Source organism: Palaemon carinicauda, chromosome 11 (genome assembly GCF_036898095.1).
Source record: "Palaemon carinicauda isolate YSFRI2023 chromosome 11, ASM3689809v2, whole genome shotgun sequence".
NCBI lineage: Eukaryota > Metazoa > Arthropoda > Malacostraca > Decapoda > Palaemonidae > Palaemon > Palaemon carinicauda.
The window spans coordinates 70,614,879-70,635,795 of NC_090735.1; the positions used below are offsets into that span (position 1 = coordinate 70,614,879).

At 47.5% G+C, this 20,917-nt stretch overlaps 1 protein-coding gene across 2 annotated transcripts in view; it reads right to left on the minus strand.

Moving 5' to 3' along the window:
* Positions 1–20,917, minus strand: part of LOC137650062 (protein CIP2A-like) — a 309,476-nt gene that overhangs the window by 240,748 nt on the left and 47,811 nt on the right. The window lies entirely within an intron of this gene.

A 20,917-nucleotide genomic window follows, 5' to 3' on the forward strand; every position in this document is an offset into this window, starting at 1 on the left:
GCGGCAAGTTTGTTGCCAACCCCTAAATTGTTTTGGCAGACCCTAGGCTGGAGAATAGATATTCTCCTGCTGCCTAGGATGGCGCCGATACTGAAAGAGAGTTTCTTAAGGGTGTGGATGGACGGGCAACCCTACCGGCTCCTTCCACACCTCATACAGGACCCTTTTCCCTCCCCCCTCTGTCCTTTAGTGATGGCCTAACCATCGCAACCCTTTGGCCGTCGTCCTACAATCTCACCACTTGCCAGCAGGTTGTGGGGCTTGCCGGCAGGTTGTGGGGCCGGCCGAGCCTCCTACATGCAGTGGCTTAGTCGCCAGCTTTCCCTTATGGACGCAAGGCTACGGGAAAGGCTGTGCCAGCTGCCGGCAGGAGACCTCTTTACTGTAGTGTGTTCTTCAGTCCTCCCTTGGACTGCCATTCACATACCAGTGGCCGGCAGAGAACGGCGATGGTTTGTGTTTGGGTGGAAGCTTGAATGATACCTTCTCCCCTTCCATTTGAACCCTCATTCTGGAGGAAGGCAGTAAGACTGAGTACAGTAGACCCCGGCATACGGCGTCCCCAGCTTACGTTTTATTCACGTTACAGTGTGGAATACGATTTTTTTCATCCCCTCGCTACGACATTTTCCCCACCCTACGGCATCGAATTCCAAAACTCAAATTTGGTGGTTTCTACGCGTACGACTGTGCGAGTCAGTAGCTTACCACCATGCTCATATGTCACTGCATACGTCACTAAGAAGCTGGTCTGCTATTGGTCGCCGTCACGGCGTCACTAAGATGCCGATACGCTATTGGCCGAAAATCCTCCCACAATGTTTGAGAGAGATGCTGCCTCTCTCTCTTTGTCATACGCGCGCTCAGTTCAGAATCTCGTGTGCGTTTCGTAAAGACTTGATCTCGTGTGAGTGCTTGCGATATTGTTAATTTTTGTGCATTTTAGTGCTTAATTATAACTTTAATTCATTAGCCATGGGTCCCAAGATTGCTAGTGATGTTAAAGGCAGATGTAAGAAAATGATAACTATGGAAACGAAGCTGCAGATCATAAAGAAATATGAAGAAAGCATGCGCATCGTTACCCTCGCTAATAAGTATGGCCGTAACCAATCTACTATTGGTACAATTATTGAGAATAAGGAAGCCATTAAAGCAAGTAAGTCCTCTAAAGGCATGACTGTCCTTGCCAGTGGAAGGACCTCAATCAACGATAAGATGGAGAGACTCCTTCTTCTGTGGATTAAAGAGAAGGAAATCGCTGGTGATACACTCACGCAATCATTAATTTCGCACAAGGTGAGCACCATCTTTGCCAATCTCATGGAAGCCCAGAGAGATGGCGGAGGCAAAGGAACGTTGCAGCAAGCCCGCCAAGAGTTCAAGGCTTCTCATGGGTGGTTTGATTAGTTTAGGAAGAGGACTGGTATTCACTCAGTCGTCAGGCATGGAGACGTGGCCAGTTCTGACAAGAAAGCAGCAGAAGAATTCCTCAAAAAGTTTGAGAATGTAATTTCCAGAAAAGGCTACATTCCTCAGCAAGTTTTTAACTGCGATGAAACTGGCCTTTTCTGGAAGAAAATACCCCGCCGTACATATATCACAGCTGAAGAAAGGAAACTTCCTGGCCATAACCCAATGAAGGACAGACTTACGCTCGCATTTTGTGCAAATGCCAGTGGGGACTTAAAAATTAAGCCCCTACAGGTTACCACTCAGAAAATCCTCGTGCCTTCAAGGCACAAAATATCACGAAGGAGAGGCTCTCGGTATTTTGGAAGTCTAATGCTAAGGCCTGGGTCACGAGGACCATATTTATTGAGTGGATAAACTTCTGCTTCGGTCCTACTGTCAAGAACTTTTTAGAAGAGAACAATCTTCCTCTCAAACGTCTCCTGGTGCTGGACAATGCCCCTGCTCACCCTCCTGGCCTCGAGGACATCATTCATCCTGACTTCTCCTTCATTAAGGTTTTCTATCTGCCACCAAACACCACCCCTCTCCTCCAGCCTATGGACCAGCAAGTGATTGCCAACTTCAAGAAGCTTTACACGAAGCATCTGTTCAGAAGATGCTTCGAAGTGACTGAAAGCACTCAACTCACCCTCGTGAATTTTGGAAGGGGCATTTTGACATCGTTGGAATGAGGTTTCACGGCGCACCTTGAACTCCCCATGGAAGAAACTGTGGCCAGCTGTTGTAGCAGAATGAAACTTTGAAGGTTTCGATCCCTTAACCGAAGACAAGGCCGTTGATGATCCTGCCTCTGAGAGTGATGCTGAGGAAATAATTTCAATCAGGAGGTCCATGGGCCTTGTTGTCGATGAGGCTGACATCCATAACCTTATCGAGGAGCACAGAGAGGAGCTTACAACTGAAGACTTAAAGGAGTTGGAGGCAATGCAGTTGACCATCATTCAAGAAGAGCACAGCTCTAGTGGAGGCGTGGACGGGGGGGAGACTGAAGAAACGACATCGTCAGAAATAAGGGAAGATATCGGTTGGTATGAAACCCTTACGAGTTTCATTGAAAAGAGACATCCAGAAAAACTTCACACAAGTCGTCTTATGCAGAGTGTTAATGATGAGTGTACGAGTCATTTTAGGAATATGTTGAGGAATCGTCAGAAACAGGCTTCTTTGGATAGATATTTCTCCAAAAGAGAAGTGTCAGAAAGCAAAGACGAAAATAATGATTCTATCAAAAAAGCTAAAATAGAGTAATTTTTTAAGTTCTAAAAAAAATCATAAAAAAAAAAATTTCAAAAGACAAAAATAATAAAAAAAGTATTTTTAATTTTAAGTGTTTATTAGTATGAATAAATTTATTATTAAGTGTACATAACATAATTAGCATTGATACGTTTTTATATCTACCATCTCCTCCCCCCTCTGCCTCCACCCACTACCAGCTCAAGTCACGTCACTCCAAAGGTAAATAATATTCAATTTTTCCTTTACAGTACTGTACAGTACAGTATATAATTTTTATTTATACAGTAATGTTATTTAATTATATACTGTACAGTACATGTATATTATATATAAGTATACTGTAGTACAGTGCTTACTATACTACTGTATTGTATTTTGTTACATTCTAATGATCAATGTTTTTACCAGGGGTTTTTCACGCATTAACTATTCTACTGCCCGCCATACAATACCAACTCCGGAACGGAATAATGTCGTATGGCGGGGGCCTACTGTACTTACACCCTTATTTACTGTTGATACACATTCAATAAGGTACCCTTCACTCCTTGCTTTCTCTCTCTCTATCGACTAGTGCCGCTGGGTACTAACCTAACCGGCAGTTGCCGGCCAGGTTGATGCTGCCGGCCACTACCCCACCCGGCAAGACGCCGGCTGTACTGTGCCGCCAGGTGCTAGCCTTGCCGGCAACATGCCGACTAAAACTACACTATACAACTATACAGTAGCCAGTATATTTGCAGTATAGATCATACTGCAGACAGAAAACTATAATATAAATTATACAATAGTTAATTTTTCCAACATACCCTGTGTATCCCCATGCACAGTCTATTGTTGAGACCTATTATATAAGGGAAGAAAAGATTTCTTTCCACATACTGATAGATGATCAGTTACAATTTACCCACATTAATAAAACCTTTGGAAAGTCAGTGTTAAGTTACACTTATCTATCCTTACAGGTTAGAATTCTTCCAATGGGTTTCCTGAATAGGAAAACTCTAGGTTTTAATTTTGGGGGAGGTCACAGCAATTGGCTGGACAGGAAACACAAGTATGTGTCTTTCCTAATTCTTTTCTAGCTTGTCTATCCCAAGCTATATGCAATAAATATGCAAAAAATAATAAAAATATTTATATAGTTTATCAGGGAAGATGAACTACCGCATACTCATTTAGTATTCCTCTCTTTACAGGAGGACCACCCTAAGTGCCAGAGTGTCTTTTGCAACATCAGGAGCCAGGACTTCTGTGGCCATGTAGAGTGCAGGGCGCACTCTCTCTGCTCCATCTCCAAGGGAACTCTAAAGTACTGGGACCCCCAGGACTGCAAAGTGTGCAAAGCCTTGGTTACTGAGGCTTTTGATGACCCCAAGACAGCCGAGTCAAGGGATGAAGCACGGAGTAAGCTGCGCAGATGGGTTCGTGGCTTTCAGAAGAATGCCACGGGGCTTTAACTTCCAAATGCACGGATGCGGGCCTATCTGTTCCCTAAGGCAACTGCGGATGCCGTTATACCACAGCCTCTACCTGAGATCACTTGCGTCCAGATTTCTGTAGATACGGATGTCTCTGACGCGATGAAGGACATCCACCTAGATGAGAGGATGTTGGAGGTGTCAGAGGACAAAGCAAAAGACCTTCTTGCGGAGGGTCTGGAAGAGGAGTCTACCTTGGCTCCTGAGACTGAAGAGGATGACGTCGAATCGGAGTGTTTCATCGGTTCCGGTCCCAGAACCAGTGCCCTCTACATCTTCTGCTCCTCCATCGGACGACGTGGGTAAAGCTTTGGCTAGTCTCATGACGATGATGGAGTCTTCGTAAGCAAAACGAAGAAAGGGAAGCTGAACTGAGGAGAAGGATGGACCATCTCACATCGTCCCGTGGGTCTCAGAAGGGACTCAATGTGAAGGATCTTCCTTCTTGCTCCGAGGTGAACACGTGGAGGCATGCAGAGTACATACCAATTACGAACGGGAAGATCATTTCAGAGAAGCTGGGAGCCGTCCTCATTGAGGATGTCGACTTTTGGCCCAGCTTCGAATCTTACCCAAACTGCTTCATCCGCTTGAAGGCGGAACCTGTGTCCAAGGAGGAGACAGAACCAAAAGAGGTCATAGTTCTTGACCATGGTAAAGCTCAGGCTTTGATGGCAAGTAGTCTAAAAGACAGGGGCTTCACTAATTCGAAAGTGCCAGCCCTGAGCAAGAAACACCCTTCTTTTCTTGCTCCAGCTAAACTAGCCTTTCCCTTTGCGGAAAAAGGGTTTAAGGCAGTTATGAAGGCAGTAGAAGCAGGGAAACCTTGCCCTACACTCGAGTGTAGACCCTTATCCCTAGCTCTGCCTACGGACGACAAAGATTGGAAGGAAATCCATCTTACCTTCTCAGTTGGGAAGTTGGAGCTGGATGTTGCTGGACGCCAGTTCAGCGAAAACCTCCCTAAGCTGTCTGACTTTCTCTTGCGAAGAGAGCAAGCGACAAAGGAAAGGCTTGCCACTTCCCTGTCCCTCCAGATTACCTTGGAGGCAATGGCAAGCGATAACAGATCCCCAGACATGTTCATGGTTGTGGCCAAATCATATTTGGCATCGCTGGTCAAGGACATATATGGCTTCGTTAGGGCCAGACGAGCATGTAAGGAGTTCGTGTTTGCTTCGCTGCCGTGAAACACGAACCCAGGAAACTGATAGCTTCCAATATCTGGGGAAAAGACCTCTTCCCGAGTGAAGTGGTCAAAGAGGTAGTTGACAAGGCTGCCACGGAGAACAGGAATCTTCTCCAAAAGTGGGGCATGTCGGCAAAGAGGAAGTCTTCCCCGGATGAGGGTCCCCAACCAAAAAGGAAGACGAAGAGACCTAGGTTCCCCTCTCGCCCTGCCAGGAAACAGCAACAACTTCCCGCAGTTCTAATGACCGCGGTGCCCCAGATGGTGGCACAACCCCCACCAACCTACCAGATGGTGCCTCAGCAGATGGTGGCCCAGTCACCAGCCTTTACTCCTGCTTATGAGAGGCAGACCACTACCTTTCGCCCTAAAGGTAGAGGGTCGAATAGAGGATCCTCTAGACACCCCTCAAGAGGAAGAGGGGGGGAGGACGCAGTCAAGGAGGCAAGTCCTCTGGACAACGGAAGCAATGAGTTGCTTCCAGTAGGAGGAAGACCCCCAAAGATTTCGGGATCGCTGGACCTTCGATCCCTGGGCCCACAGCCTGATCAAGAACGGACTAGGTTGGAGCTGGAGGACAGTTCCACCATCATTTCCTCAATTCTTCCAACACTCCACCCCCTTCCTGGATGAATACACCCGAGAACTCTTGAGCAAATGGGTGATAAAGAGGGCAAAGTCCATCAAATTCCAAGGAAGACTGTTTTGTGTTCCCAGGAAGGACTCAGACAAACTCAGAGTCATTCTGGACTTGTCGCCACTAAAGTTCATAGAAAACAAGTTCAGGATGTTAACCCTTCAACACATAAGGACCCTCCTGCCAAAACAGGCGTACACAGTCTCCATAGACATGGCAGATGCCTATTGGCATATTCCAATCAATCACCCACTCTCCTACTACGATTCAGGGTACAGAAGAAGAAATACGTCTTCAGAGCCATGCCCTTCGGACTAAATATAGCCCCAAGGATTTTTACAAAGCTTGCAGATGCAGTCGTTAAACAACTACGCCTAGAAGAAGGCCAGGTGGTGGCCTACCTGGACGACTGGCTGGTGTGGGCAGCATCCGAGATGGAGTGCCTGCAAGCATCCGAGATGGAGTGCCTGCAAGCATCCGAGATGGAGTGCCTGCAAGCATCCGAGATGGAGTGCCTGCAAGCATCCAAGAAAGTGATCCAGTTCCTGGAACATCTGGGATGCAAGATCAACGTCAAGAAGTCTCGATTATCTCCAGCTCAGGAGTTTCAATGGCTAGGAATACATTGGAACTTAAAGTCACACCGTCTCTCCATTCCACCAAAGAAGAGGAGAGAGATAGCGGGATCTGTCAAGAAACTACTGAAATCCGACAGGATATCACGACGCCAACAGGAGAGAGTACTAGGTTCTCTTCAGTTCGCATCAGTGACAGACCCGGTGCTAAAAGCACAGCTAAAAGATGCATCAGGAGTCTGGAGAAGATATGCATCAAACGCTCGAAGAGATCTAAGAAGACTGATACCGACTCGTGCCCTTACAACCACCTCTACCTTTAGTCATCATCCATACGGACGCATCAAAGGAAGGATGGGGAGGTCACTCTCACCAACGGAAAGTCCAAGGGACTTGGTCCTCTCTATTCAAGACTTCCACATCAACATTTTGGAAGCCATGGCAGTCTTTCTCACGCTGAAGAAACTGTCTCCTCCCCATTCAGTCCACATATGACTGATCACCCCAAATCAACCAAGTGATGTTGGCCATCTTACGCTTAGCGGAAAAGAAGAGATGGCATTTATCAACAGTTCACCTTCAAGAAGTCCGCAATGTGACAGCGGACGCTCTATCCAGGCTCTCGCCGATAGTCAAAATGGTCCCTAGACACAGGATCATTCTCCTTCATCTTACGTCATGTCCCAGGACTGCAGATCGACCTCTTCGCGACGAACAACAAGAAACTACCTTCTTATGTGGCCCCATACGAGGACCCTCTAGCGGAACCGATGGACGCCATATCCCTCGATTGGAACAGATGGAACTGGATTTACCTGTTCCCTCCAACCAACCTCCATTTGAAGGTCCTCAACAAGCTGAGATCCTTTCAGGGAACGGAAGCTCTAGTGGCTCCCAAGTGGCCGAAGAGCAATTGGTTCCCTCTAGTATTGGAACTGAAGCTGAGGCTAGTCCCTCTGCTGGACCCAGTACTGACTCAACAAGTACAGAAGTAAACTGTCTTCGCTTCATCACAGAAAACCCAACACCTTCATCTCATGATTTTCTCTCCTTAGCAGTTAAGAAAAGGATCTCGAGAGACAGTATAGACTTCTTAGAAGAATATAAGTCTAAATCTACCAGAAGGCAACATGAGTCGTCTTGGAAGAAGTGGGTTGCTTTCGTCAAGGCAAAAGGACCAAAAGAAATTTCAACAGATTTCTGTTTATTCTTCTTTATTCACCTTCATGAACAAGGTTTAGCAACCAATACGATAACGTGTAAATCTGCCTTGACTAGACCCCTGCTTTACGCCTTCCAAGTAGACTTATCCAATGAAATCTTTAACTAAGGCTTGTGCTAGACGTAGGCCTGCAGCCCCTCCGAAGCCCATTTCATGGTCCTTGGATAAGGCCCTACACTTTGCTTCAACAGTGTACAATGAGGATTGCTCTCTGAAAGATTTAACCCAGAAAGTTATATTCTTGTTTGCTCTAGCCTCGGGGGCCAGAGTTAGTGAAATAGTGTCCCTTTCTAGAGGTGAGGGCCATATTCAGTTCACAGAAGCAGGAGAACTGAATCTTTTTCCTGACTCAACGTTTCTCGCCAAAAACGAGCTACCTACCAAAAGGTGGGGTCCCTGGAGAATCTGCCCACTGAAGGAAGATGTCTCGCCGTGTCCAGTAGTGTCTAAAGGTCTATCTTCATAGAACCTCAGACTTCAGGGGAGGACAGCTCTTTAAAGGAGAAACCTCGGGGTTAAACCTATCCCTAAAACAACTAAGAGCAAAAATCACCCATTTCATTCCCAGAGCGGATCCTGACAGTACACCCGCAGGTCATGTTCCCAGGAAAATTGCTTCATCATTGAATTTTTTCCAATACATGGACTTTGAGCGCTTTCGCTCGTATACTGGATGGAAGTCATCCAGAGTGTTCTTTAAGCATTACGCGAAGCAAGTGCAAGAGTTGAAACGCTATGTGGTGGCAGCAGGTAGTGTGCTAAAACCTGTCGCTTAGCGCTGAGAGGAACAGTGAATTGATTAGGACTCTTAAAATTGGGTGAAGGTGTTGACACTTCACAGTGCAATACGTAAATATAAGTCTCACCAAGATAGCACTATGGACTGTTCTAGTTATCAAAGGTGAAGAAACATAGAGATAACACTTGTGCTGTGTGTTTCTTCAGTGTGAATTAACAGTCATTATTACAGAAATGCATATTAGAAAATTTATTAAATTTTCAGTTTTGTGGCACTAATTATTTTTCCCTTTCAGGTGAAATAATCATTTCTGGTCTTGACTGTAATATATATGTTTCTTATTGCATTCATTAACATTATATTAACGTTATGTTATGCATGTTGAATTTGCTGGTTATTTATTACCAATAAATACTTGATTGGTATTTGCGTCTTATTTCGCCACAAATCTGAATCAATAAAGATATGCGAGAGCATTATTTATCCCTTAATCTGCATATGTACATGTGATCAAAATAGATAATTAATACCTTTGTTCTAATATGAGTACAACCTTTCTCTGGCTACGCATACATTGTTCCTACACGAGTACAAGCTTTGTCTGGCTTTGCATACACCAAATCCTGTATGCTCTGGTTGCTATGTTGGCTCATATAAACTTTTGTTCGTATCAGAGTACAAACTTTGGCTGGCTTCGCATACAGCGAGACCTGTATGCTCTTGATGTTATGTTTGTTCATATGGTATATGCAAACCTCGAGACTCTTTCCTAAGCCTAGTATGACTCTTCCCTGCAGGGGGCAGGAAGCACTAACATAGTTCATGATTAGAAGTAATGACGTATAACGGTAACGCCATATGTCTCTATGGTCTGGATGACCAAGGAAATATTGCCCTGAGGTTAAGGCACATTTGGAAAATCCCCAGATACAGTGCTTTCTAAATAATGCTCTGATAACCTTCCATCAGGACGACATGGCCTGAGCCCAAAAAACGGATTTTGAGCGAAGCGAAAAATGACAAATTCGAAGATAATTTTTATGTTTCCTAATCATACAAACCCTAGCTATTTACATTGGGTTTACCTTTTAGCGCAGCTGAAATGGTGAGCCATTAGAATTTAACGAGGGTGTATTACCCCCGCGCTAGTTAGCGGGGAAGGGGGGGGGGTAGGGGAGTGGTAGCTAGCTACCCCTCCCCCCCCCCTCACACACAGATGAATGCTCACTTTCACTTAGAGGTAGGACTTGTCTTGGGGGACAGGGCTGGCGGGCAAATATGTGTAAATAGCTAAGGTTTGTATGGTTAGGAAAAATACAAATTATCTTCGAATGTCATTTGTTCCGTAACCGAAATACAAACCACGGTATTTACATTAGGTGACTTACCCCTTACGTAGGGTGGAAAGTCCCAGCCATACTGGCTTTGGCTTTACCCGGGGACTCAGAATCCGAGTGAGTCGCACTCGAGAAAAGGAGTCCCTGCACCTCACAAGTTCCTTGCTCCGCAAGGAACCGTGTGGCCTACATAAGCTTGTGTGTGAAGGAAGAAGTGTGACCCGTCCAAGGCAGTTGACCTGGAGTTCCAGAAGGAACTCTGGGTTAGGACGTTCCCAATACCACCTCGTCAGGGTATGGGGGACGCGACAGTATTGACTAAATACTCGGAACACAAGGAAGCATGGTTTACTTGCAGAGGTTCGAGGTCAGCTATGCAGAGACCAGGATGCTGCTTCCCCGTACAGGGGATGATGAAAAAAGAAATAAGGGCCAGACATACTTCTTTCGTTCATGCAGACTAAAACCTGATAACAATACCCTCAACCTTTTGCTACCTGTCCAAAAAGGACCCTGAGGTTAGACCAGCTGTTGTGTAGCCACCACAGAGCGATAGAAAACGTATCGAGACTCCTGTGGTTCACGCCCTGCAGGAAGCGGGCTGCGAAGGTCATTAGACGCTTCCAGACTCCAGCTTGTAGCACCTGCGTCACAGAGTAGTATTACTCGAAGGCGAGGGACGTTGCGATGTATCCAACATCGTGCTGTAGGGCGACGTGACGGGGGAGGGTCTGGAGACAGGTCGAGATGAATGTCCTTGAGTCCGGGCTGAAGAGGTATACTGGTGACTCTTCCCGTGTCCTCCTTGTGCTCCCAAATCGGCTGCAACTGAGGACAAACTGCAGCTGTTCCCAAAGCTAACCTCTCGATTCCTTTACTGGCAAGAAAGAGAAGGTCTTGGGACATCAGATACAGAATGGAGACTCGAAATCTTGAAGGAATTGGACCGAAGGGCCGGGACCCCCAGATTCTGAGTCTAGCCAACAACTCGTTGCCTTCCCCTTTTCCTTAGAAAGGGCGGAGTCGTACGAGACCAAGAAGATTGCTTACACACTGGCCGTGGCCAGAGTGAGCAGAAGACCCAAGGCGGAATACAATCCGAGGCCTGTCGTAAAGGGTCTTGAGAAGATCTCTTAAGGGACTAAAAAGTCCGAGCCATGCTCCAAGTTGGATGTCTTCCTCCGACTAGGGCAGGGACGATCGTAGCTTCGCATGAGCGAGGAAAGATCCAGCGGGCAGGAAAAAGTTATTCCTTTAAGCCTGAAGGTCAGGGAAAAGCTGAGCGACAGGCTTCATTGCCGAGAGTGGAAAGGAGTTTCCTCCCGCCGAAAGGCAATAAGACGGTTATTGCTGGAGAAGAGGCCTCAAGGGAAGAGGTATATCTCCCACGGCACCAACCACCGAAGACTCTCCACTTTGCCTGGAAGACCCCTGCGGATGACTATCGCAGATGACGCGACTCCGTACCGCGACTGTAGCGGGTTGTCTCTTCTTGAGGAGGAGGCGTAGTGTCTCCAGGCATGAAGACGAAGCGACGCCCCGGTTCGGGAGGGATGTTGCAGTGTGGTTGTTTGAGTAGTCTGCGCCGTGGGAGAAGCTCTCCCGGGAGTTTCGTCAGGGGAAGCAGAGGGTCCAGAAACCGTTCTGCGCATAGTCCCATGGAGCTCTCCCATTGAAAGGTTGACAGACAACCTGGTCTTGTTGAGACCCATTGTCCACAGACAAAAGGGAGGGAAGACGCAGGCGTCGAAGTTGTCCCACCATCACCGAAATGCATCTTGCCAGAGTCTCGGGGTCTGAGACTGGGGGGAAGAACAGTGGAAGCTTGAGGTTCCAAGCTGTCGCGATCAGGTCCCCCAGACCAGGACTTGCTGGTTACTCAAGGCCAAAGATCCCCAGGTACACTCTCTCTACGAGGCTCTGCTCGGATAGTCGGAGAGAACATTTCTCTGCCTGGAATGAGAGAGCTGATGGTGGTATTGAGAGTATCTCAATCATCCCGGTATCTCTACTGCAAGATGTGAAGGTGTGAAAATGCGTCCCCTGCTGGTTAGAACACGCCAGAATCATGAAGTCGACGCGCACGGAGCGACTCGGCAGGAGCTGTAGGATCTGTAGAGGGGCCAGACTACAGCCCCTAAGCCTGCCTGAATGATGGAGAGGTATCCTTCAGGTCTTGACCATAGGCCTGGACCGGAACATGCCCCCCCCCCCCCCCCCCCTTTTCTTTGACGAGTCCGAGAACAGCATCAAGAATGTGGGGAAAGGACGAGAATATCCACTACCATCAAGAGGTTCCATAGGTCAACACCCATTGCAGGTCTAATAGTTCCGCTGGTCCCATAGGGGCCAGGAAGTAGGGTTAATCGTTGCCTGAAACCACAGGAACTTGGACTGCCCCACATGGAACTTATCCTGAGGCGACCGTTCGGACTATAGACGGGTCAATGAGGAAAGGAGAACTAGGAAACGTTCCAAGGTAGGGCTGAAAGCTCTGCTTGACTGAGAACAGGTACTGCGACTCTCTTCAGTCTTGCCACAGTCAACTGAAAGGAAGGCTCGGAGGATGTGGCAACAGAATCTGGCGTCCCCAGGTGGTCACCCATCCAAGTACCGACCAGAACCGACGTTGCTTAACCTCGCTAGACGGACGAGAAGCGGGGTTTCCAACGTGGTAAGGCCGCTGACTCAATATCATGGCCAGATACTCCAGATGTTGAGGCAGAAGAAGAGAAGGCTCCAAGCAAAATACCATGAACCCACACTCATGGTAAGCATCCGGAAGCTTGTCCCGGCGCTGAAGAAGGTCGAACCCGAGCCTACCGGAGTTGACCAGCCCTCCAAAAAGCGAAGGAGGCGGAAGCCTGCACCTGAGCGGCCATGAGGAAAGCAGGGAGAGTTCTCTGGGGGAAAAAACCTGCTATGCCACGGCGGGATCGCCACACTGCATCATAAGCAGGAATACTTGCGGTCTAGGCTGAATTCCACGAGCTCCCTGGAAGATGGAAGGAATGGAAACTGAAAGTACCCGTCCTTCCGATCCAGGGTTTAAGGAGCCCTGTCGCCTCGTTACCAGTCTGATCGATTCTGCTGTTCTAGCTGGCCGAAGTTTGTTCGACAAACCTGATCAGGGCTGAGAGGTCGACTTCGGAACTCCCCTCTCAGATCCTTCCTTACAAGAAAGGATTGACTGAAGAGGCCGGGGGTGAAGCCGTCGATGATCCTATGGAGGACCTTCGCCTAAGGCATGGATCATTCTGCCCAACCGGGCAACTCTTGCCGACGCTATGGCATAGAGGTTCAGAGACACTGAATTCGCTGACAGAGACGGCAGGCGCGATATCCTTGGCTGATCACAGAGATCGTGCGGGAATGGGCATCGGGAAGCTGTCATCCGGATGAGTAACCTTAAGCATCCTCCAAGCGTGAAACCTGCAATCCTAGAGTTCGTGAACTCTGCCGCTCCCTTTAGGACTATGCCCCCCCTGGGGGAGCCTCCCGTGCCATCAGTTCCTGACAGGAGGAAACTGCAATTGGACACCTTGTCTCAGTTGTCGTAGCCAATAACTTAGGCTGACGTGGTTGAAAGAAAAAAGGCGCTGGAGCACTGCAGAGTCTGGAAGAAAGTGCCTTGGAGGAGTAAAAACGGAAGTCGATTTCCTCCGCACAGCCGCTGTCTAAGTCTCTGTCCTTGGGCACAAACAAACTCTTCTCAAGGATGGAAGGGTGTCTGAGGTTGTCGACATCCACAGATGAGACACCAGAAGGAAGCCCCCAGTCAGCGCGTCCAGATGGTACAACATCAAGCTTGTCCGCAAGTTAGATACTTAATGACGAAACGCCAAGGTGCCTGAGCCCGAGAGGAGGAAAGTACCCATGATCTTCCTTTAGTTTCCTTGAACCAAACCTCGGTAACCGAGGAGGGAAAGGACCTGGTAAGCCCCCAGAGGAAGGGGTAAGCAGTCACCCCTTGGCCGATGGAGAAATCTCGAACGGAAAGCCCCCCGCCAAAAATCCTTCCAGGGAATGGCGGGGAAGGGCTAACCCAGGTTCTGGAAAGAGGAGTGTTGCTCAGACCTCTCTGAAGTTTCTTCCTATTCTTGCAAGTGCCATGCTCTGCGTTTACGGGGTGAGGCCATGTTCTGGAAATACGCTCCAGAAGAACTCACCAAGCTGGCCATGCTGCAAAAACCCCAATGGGAATCGTGGTCGCAATCGCCCTGGAGCTCGCGCGATGGTAATTCAAAGATTTGCGCGTGGGCGAACGTGGAAACGTCCATGCGCGGTCACGCAGGAACGCAAACGAAGGTGAGCGAAGGAGCGCAGAAGGAGGGCGAGCGTGGTAGGAAGAGCAAGAGCTGGTGGTCGGCGAGCGATAACCCATAGACGAGCAATGGATACTGCAAGAATTAAGCCGACGTTCGTGCGAAGAAACACTGTAGGTTCGAGCGACGGAACACCGTCGGTTCGCGCGACGGAACACCGTAGTTTCGCGCGACGGAACCCCGTCCGTCCGCGCGATGGAATACCGTTGGTTCGCGCGCGGGCGAATATTGGAGAGCATGTGCGCGGACGCGCATGAGCGTAGACGTGCAGGCACGCGGGCGTGCGGACGCGCGGGCGAGTGGTCGCGCGGGCGCGCGGCGAACGGTCGCGCGGGCGCGCAGGCGAACGGTCGCGCGGCGCGCAGGCGAACGGTCGCGCGGGCGCGCAGGCGAACGGTCGCGCGGGCGCGCAGGCGAACGGTCGCGCGGAGGCGCGCAGGCGAACGGTCGCGCAGGCGAGGCGAACGGTCGCGCAGGCGAGCAGTCGCACAGGGAGCGTCGCACGGGCGCGCAGGCGAGCAGTCGCGAGGGTGGGCAGGTGAATGAGTGCGAGTCCGAGGCGGCGAACGCAAGCGTTGGCACGATGGCAAGGAAAAGCGTTGCCGCGTGGGCGAGGAAGACCGCTGGCGATGTGGATCAACAGGCGATCGGTGGTGAGCTGGTGAGCTGGTGAGCGCTGACGCGCAGGTGAGCGATGGCGAGCGGTGGTGAGTTAACAAAGCGCTAGCGAGCAGATAAAGAATCACGCGGGTGCGTAGGCGATTGCCAACGCAAGAGAGACTAGCGATGGTTAGCGCGCATCGCGCTAACAGAAGGCGCGCAGGAGCATCAGGAAGGTGAGCGCTGAAGCCAGCTGTTAATCAGGCGATCCTAGACGGTCAGAAAACCATTGGCGCCCATTGGTGTGTGGCAAAGAAGGGCGAGCAGGCAGATCGATGGCGATCGTTGACGCGTAGGAGATCGCTGGCGAGCAAGTGAACGTTGACGCGTCTAAGGTCGCTGGCGAGCTGATGATTGCTGGCGAGCTGATGATCGCTGACGAGCAGAAGGCAACGCATGGAAGCCTGCGCATAGAAGAAGAGTCCTTGACCCAGACCTGAACCGAAGTTCTAGATCGCGAGGACGAACGTGGGCGCACAGGGCGCGTAACAGGAACCAACAGGAACAGCAGGGATGATCATCACGAGCGCTGACGAACAGGAGAGCGCTGGCGAACAGGAGAGCGCTAGCGATCAGGAAGCGCTGATGAGCAGGAGAGCGCCTGTGCGCTAACACTGAGCAGGAGCAGGAGAGAACACAGCAGAAGAGCGTGCAGGGGAACCCTGACACGCAAGGGAAGAACCCCCGTGGGAGGCAACCCTTTGCCCCGAAGGGAACGTTGTCCGTGAGAGACAGATATCCATCGGAAGACCGTTGCCTGTCCGCCGGGAGACTGATGTCCATCGGAAGACCGTTGCCTGTCCGCCGGGAGACTGATGTCCGTTGGAACTGATGTCCGTTGGAAGACCGTTGTCCATCGGGAAGACCGTTGCCCGTCGGAAGACGAGATCAGACTGCTGTCCATCTGCACCAAGGCGGAAGATCAAGAACAAGGAGTTGTAGGCTGCAAACGGAGATTCAAAAAGGCGCCTCTTAGCACCCATATAGGGAGATGAGAGGCCCTTACGACGAGGCGGACGGTGGGCCTTACGGCGAAGGAGGCCAACAGCAACAGCAGCAGAAGAATCCTCCGAAGAGGAGTCTCTATGAGTGTACTCTCTCGCGAAAGAAAGAGAAACACTTCGTAGAAGAGACTGGTCAGCCAGTGACCTAAAGGAGCAATCCTCCGAAGAGGGGCTCCTGCCGTTGCCCAGCCCCTTGAGCGAAACTGCAGGTGTGACCTCTCAGCACCAAGAGCATAGTCGCACGAAAAAAAGGCAAGAGAGGAACCCCCCAAAAGGGGAAAAACTTCCCTCGGAAGGAAAGTTACCCACCCAAGGTGGCAAGCCTCCTGAGAGTTCTAAAATGAACTGGAGAGCTGTCAATCGTCACGGGAGTACTTCCAGTAGAAGGAGAAACGCCCCGGACGAAAATACAAGGGAGAGGCAGCAACAGTCAAATCCCAAGGCCTCATCTAGACAGCTCACACCGTTGCCATATTACAGAAACGAACTAGATCGGTAACTGTTAAAAAAAAAAAAAAAAAAAAATCATTAGTACACATTCATTCCTCCGGGAAGGCTCCGAAGAGGAATCCCGAGGGAAAGGAAACAAGAATTACACAACAGGCACGTGCCCTCACAACCACTTACACTCACGGAAGGAGAGCTGTAACCAAAACAGAATTATAACAATTATAATTATGAAACTGTAATTATGTAATTTAAAAATGAATGAACACTAAAGAAAGAACGAAAACCCCGAAAGGAATTGTTCTACAAGCTGAAAAATCAACAACTACAATTAGATTCATAAACTAATTGAGACAAAACGTACGGCGTTGCAACCCCCCCACACGGAAAGGAAGCTACAAGGGCGTAGTAACACGTAGTAAAAAGGTGAACGACCTCAAGAGAGAGAGAGAGAGAGAAAGACCGAAGTCAAAATCGATCGCAACCCATAAAATTACGCCGTGGTGGCCTAACTGCCGAGGACTCCACGGAGATATCGTACACTACACACACAACTCTGAAAAGGAAACTTACTGATTTCTATACTCAAATATATATACAAACATGAAAACATGTTTACATATATATTGAGTAAAAGAAAAGTAAGCGATTAAGTAAAAACAAAACAAACAATGGCTGCCGAGAGGACCAAGACAGAGACGTCTGTCACAGTCCGAGCCAAAAGTGAAAGTGAGCATTCATCTGTGTGAGGGGGGGAGGGGTAGCTAGCTACCACTCCCTTACCCCCGCGCTAACTAGCGCGGGGGTAATACACCCTCATTAAATTCTAATGGCTCGCCATTTCGGCTGCGCTAAAAGGTAAACCCAATGTAAATAGCGTGGTTTGTATTTCGGTTACGGAACAAAGAAAAGGTTGAGAGAGTTGTTGAATCACTTCTACTAAATCATCATATAATATGTTGTTATTTGGAGGCAAGTAAAGAGAACAAATGGTGTATGTTCTTCCTATAGCAATCTGTACAACCTTTGCCCAACCTTTGCCTGCAGAGTCGTACAAATAGATAAAGATATTTGGGAAACATCTCGACGAATGTACATAAGACATCCGCCATGGCTCCCTACTCGTTGATCATATGGTGCCCTGTAACTAATATATTCGGAAGGAAAAGGAGTATTATGATCAAGATTGCTCTCCTGTAGACATATAATTATGGGAGAGTGCTCATGAATGAGGAACTTAAGTTCTACATATTTAGCCCTTAAACACTGACAATTCCATTACAAAATTGAGGAAAAAAAACTATGGTTTATGTTATGAAGACACCATGGATGAAGCCTTCCCATTAGCAATTTTTGATCCAACATTTCCCACTGGTTTTATTAGAGAGGGTCTTGATAGATTGGGTTTTGGGTTTGTTTTTATTTTTGTCCTTTTCATCTAATTGTTGAGGGGGATGGTGGACCTCAACTTGAATTTCTGATTCATTTAAACTGTCTTCTGGCTGATCAGAAACATCAACAGATAAAACATCATATTTATTTGATGTCATGACTTATATTTCTTATGGAAGGGGGCAAGAGAGATGGAGGTCTCTCTCTCTCCCAGTTAAACGCACGCTTAGGGAGCTCACAAAATACACTCAGTAACCAATGCATAATTGTAACAATTATGGCCCTACGTAGATATTGGATCTATAGCCGCTATCAAAACCGATGAGTCCAACATATACTTGTAATCTTTTTTCGTTCAATCATTATACACAAAAGCTAATATCACCATCCAAACTATACATACCACAAAAAGATAAAAACACCCTTAAGGGGGCTGTCTAGAATGCCAATATATGGGGGTATAGGAAGAAAAACACAAAATCCTGAAAAAAATTCATTGAGCTTCGTATGGCAATGGAGAATGCGTAAACGAAATATTTTGTCAAAATTCCTCTTACTTTCATAGTTACAGGTAATTAGTAAAAGTGACCCAATAAACCATAAACATTGCTTCCTGCCAGAAAACTTTCAATCAATCAATCCTACAAGAAAATGCAGTATTTCTTCTTTTATCAAAATTTTTTTATAATTATTACATTTTAACGTAAAAGAAATTGTGAACAATGACATCTGTATAACTTCCCCTAGTCGCAGACGATCGTAAAATATACCCTTTTCCCTTCAGTCTTACCACAAACCTGAAATAGAGTACTGTACATGCCTGAGTTTGACCTCTGACATTCACTCATTTTTACGTTGTTTTTCTCGTTTTCGGCAAGAATTTTATCATTTCAAAGATGAAAAGACAATTTCAACATCTTGCTAACCTAAGGAAGAAGAAAATTTGCTCTATTGAGAGAGAGAGAGAGAGAGAGAGAGAGAGAGAGAGAGAGAGAGAGAGAGAGAGAGAGAGAGAGAGAGAGAGAGAGAGAGACTAGCGGATGGGGTAGTTATCCCTCACAAAAATTATCATGGCTTGTCTTTCAGCTACGCCGAAAGTATACATTATAAATAGCGAAGGGTTTGTATCTATGCCGGAACAAACAGCATATAAAAAAAGTTGTATTAAGTTTTTCAGCCTTGGTTTCACTTCAACTTGTAAAGTATTTTTTCGTATATTTTTTTGAGATATGGATACTTTTTTCAAGGTATTACTCATCATCTACCTTTAATGATTTTGACCAAAGAACCAAGTAGATATTACACAAACTAAAAGAGGTATGAAGCAAAAATGAACATCAAATACCGTGGACAAATGCAATGTTTTGCTTCGTCATCTGTCAGCAAAACGGGAGGATACCTGAACCAACAGCCAATCAGCGACATATTTTCAAACAGTGGTTCAGCTTCAGCTGCCAGCTAGGATGAAACTGACTTTAGGCATTGCCAAGTCTTGAGGGGGGGACAGCCGAAGTGGTCCGACTACCATCATAATAGAGATGTGTCCACTGATGCATCCTGGGAACTCTTATGAAGAGATCTCTGCCTAAGACTCCTAAGTGTAAGAGGCAAGATTCGCTCGTCATTTCGAGCAGGAGACTGCTAATAAAGATCTTTCAATAAGGCTACCTCAGTACACAGAGAAATGACAGGCTCTACCCTAAGGTTCTGATGGAAATAATTTGAAAGTTCTAATTTTTGACACCTCCAAGAGGTGAAAGATCCTATCTTTATAATTGACATACTGTGCATAGATCTCCACTTAGCACACACGAAGGGGGGGAGAGAGATCTATACATAGGCCTACCAGGATAGTCAGGGACAGATAGAATATCTAAAGGATCCAGTTCAGGGAGCACAGCAGCCATTGCCAGAGGATTCACTGTAAGAACTGATTTAATTTTATATTGTACATTATCAACACGGGGTGACAAAATAATAAAAAAATTATGGCCATCATCATCCGTGACTGGATCCTCGTGGGTTCCTAACATGAAGGACCTGGATGGGAGATAATGTTTGCTGCAGGACCAATCTCAGGGTTTTTGTTATTGCTTAGAGAAGACAAAGAAGAAGAACAATCTCGCTTAGATTGTTTCTTGTAGCGAGAACGATATTTCTTCCACTTGGATGAGGACTACTCCCTACAGTACTCACATAGGGATTCCACAGAACATAGCATACCTCTACAAGATGGACAAACTAGGTGGGGATCTACTTCTATCCGGCTCATAAATGTACCACATGGGCGTCCATCTCGGCGATGGTAGGGAAGCATCAAATTTGACATAATTTAGTCCTAAGGTAAACACTCATAATCTCACAAATAATGATAGAATGCAAGTGGCAGTGAATATCAAAATCAAAAGAGACACAAGCACAAAGCAATATAAGGGTACGGTGAGGGCAATGCGAATGACAGAGAGAGGATTTGGGCTGGCACATCTTACCACTTCATGACCAGGAGTGTTGTGAGGGAAGTACTTTGAACAAGCATTATACATACATACATAGATATACTAAGGCACTTTCCCCAATTTTGGGGGGTAGCCAAGAAAAAAAAGGGGGGACCTCTCCTCTCTACGTTCCTCCCAGCCTGACAAGGGACTCAACCAAGTTCGAATGGTACTGCTAGGGTGCCACAGCCCACCCTCCCCCATTACCCACTACAGATGAAGCTTCATAACGCTGAATCCCCTACTGCTGCTACCTCCGCGGTCAATTAAGGCACCGGAGGATGCAGCAGGGCCTACCGGAACTGCTCACAATCGCTCGCCATTCATTCCTATTTCTAGCACGCTCTCTTGCCTCTCTCACATCTATCCTCCTATCACCAAGAGCTTTCTTCACTCCATCCATCCACCCAAACCTTGGCCGTCCTCTTGTACTTCTCCCATCAACTCTTGCATTCATCACCTTCTTTAGCGGACAGCCATTTTCCATTCTCTCAACATGGCCAAACCACCTCAACACATTCATATCCACTCTAGCTACTAACTCATTCCTTACACCCGTTCTCACCCTCACCACTTCGTTCCTAACCCTATCTACTCGAGATACACCAGCCATACTCCTAAGACACTTCATCTCAAACACATTCAATTTCTATCTCTCCATCACTTTCATTCCCCACAACTCCGATCCATACATCACAG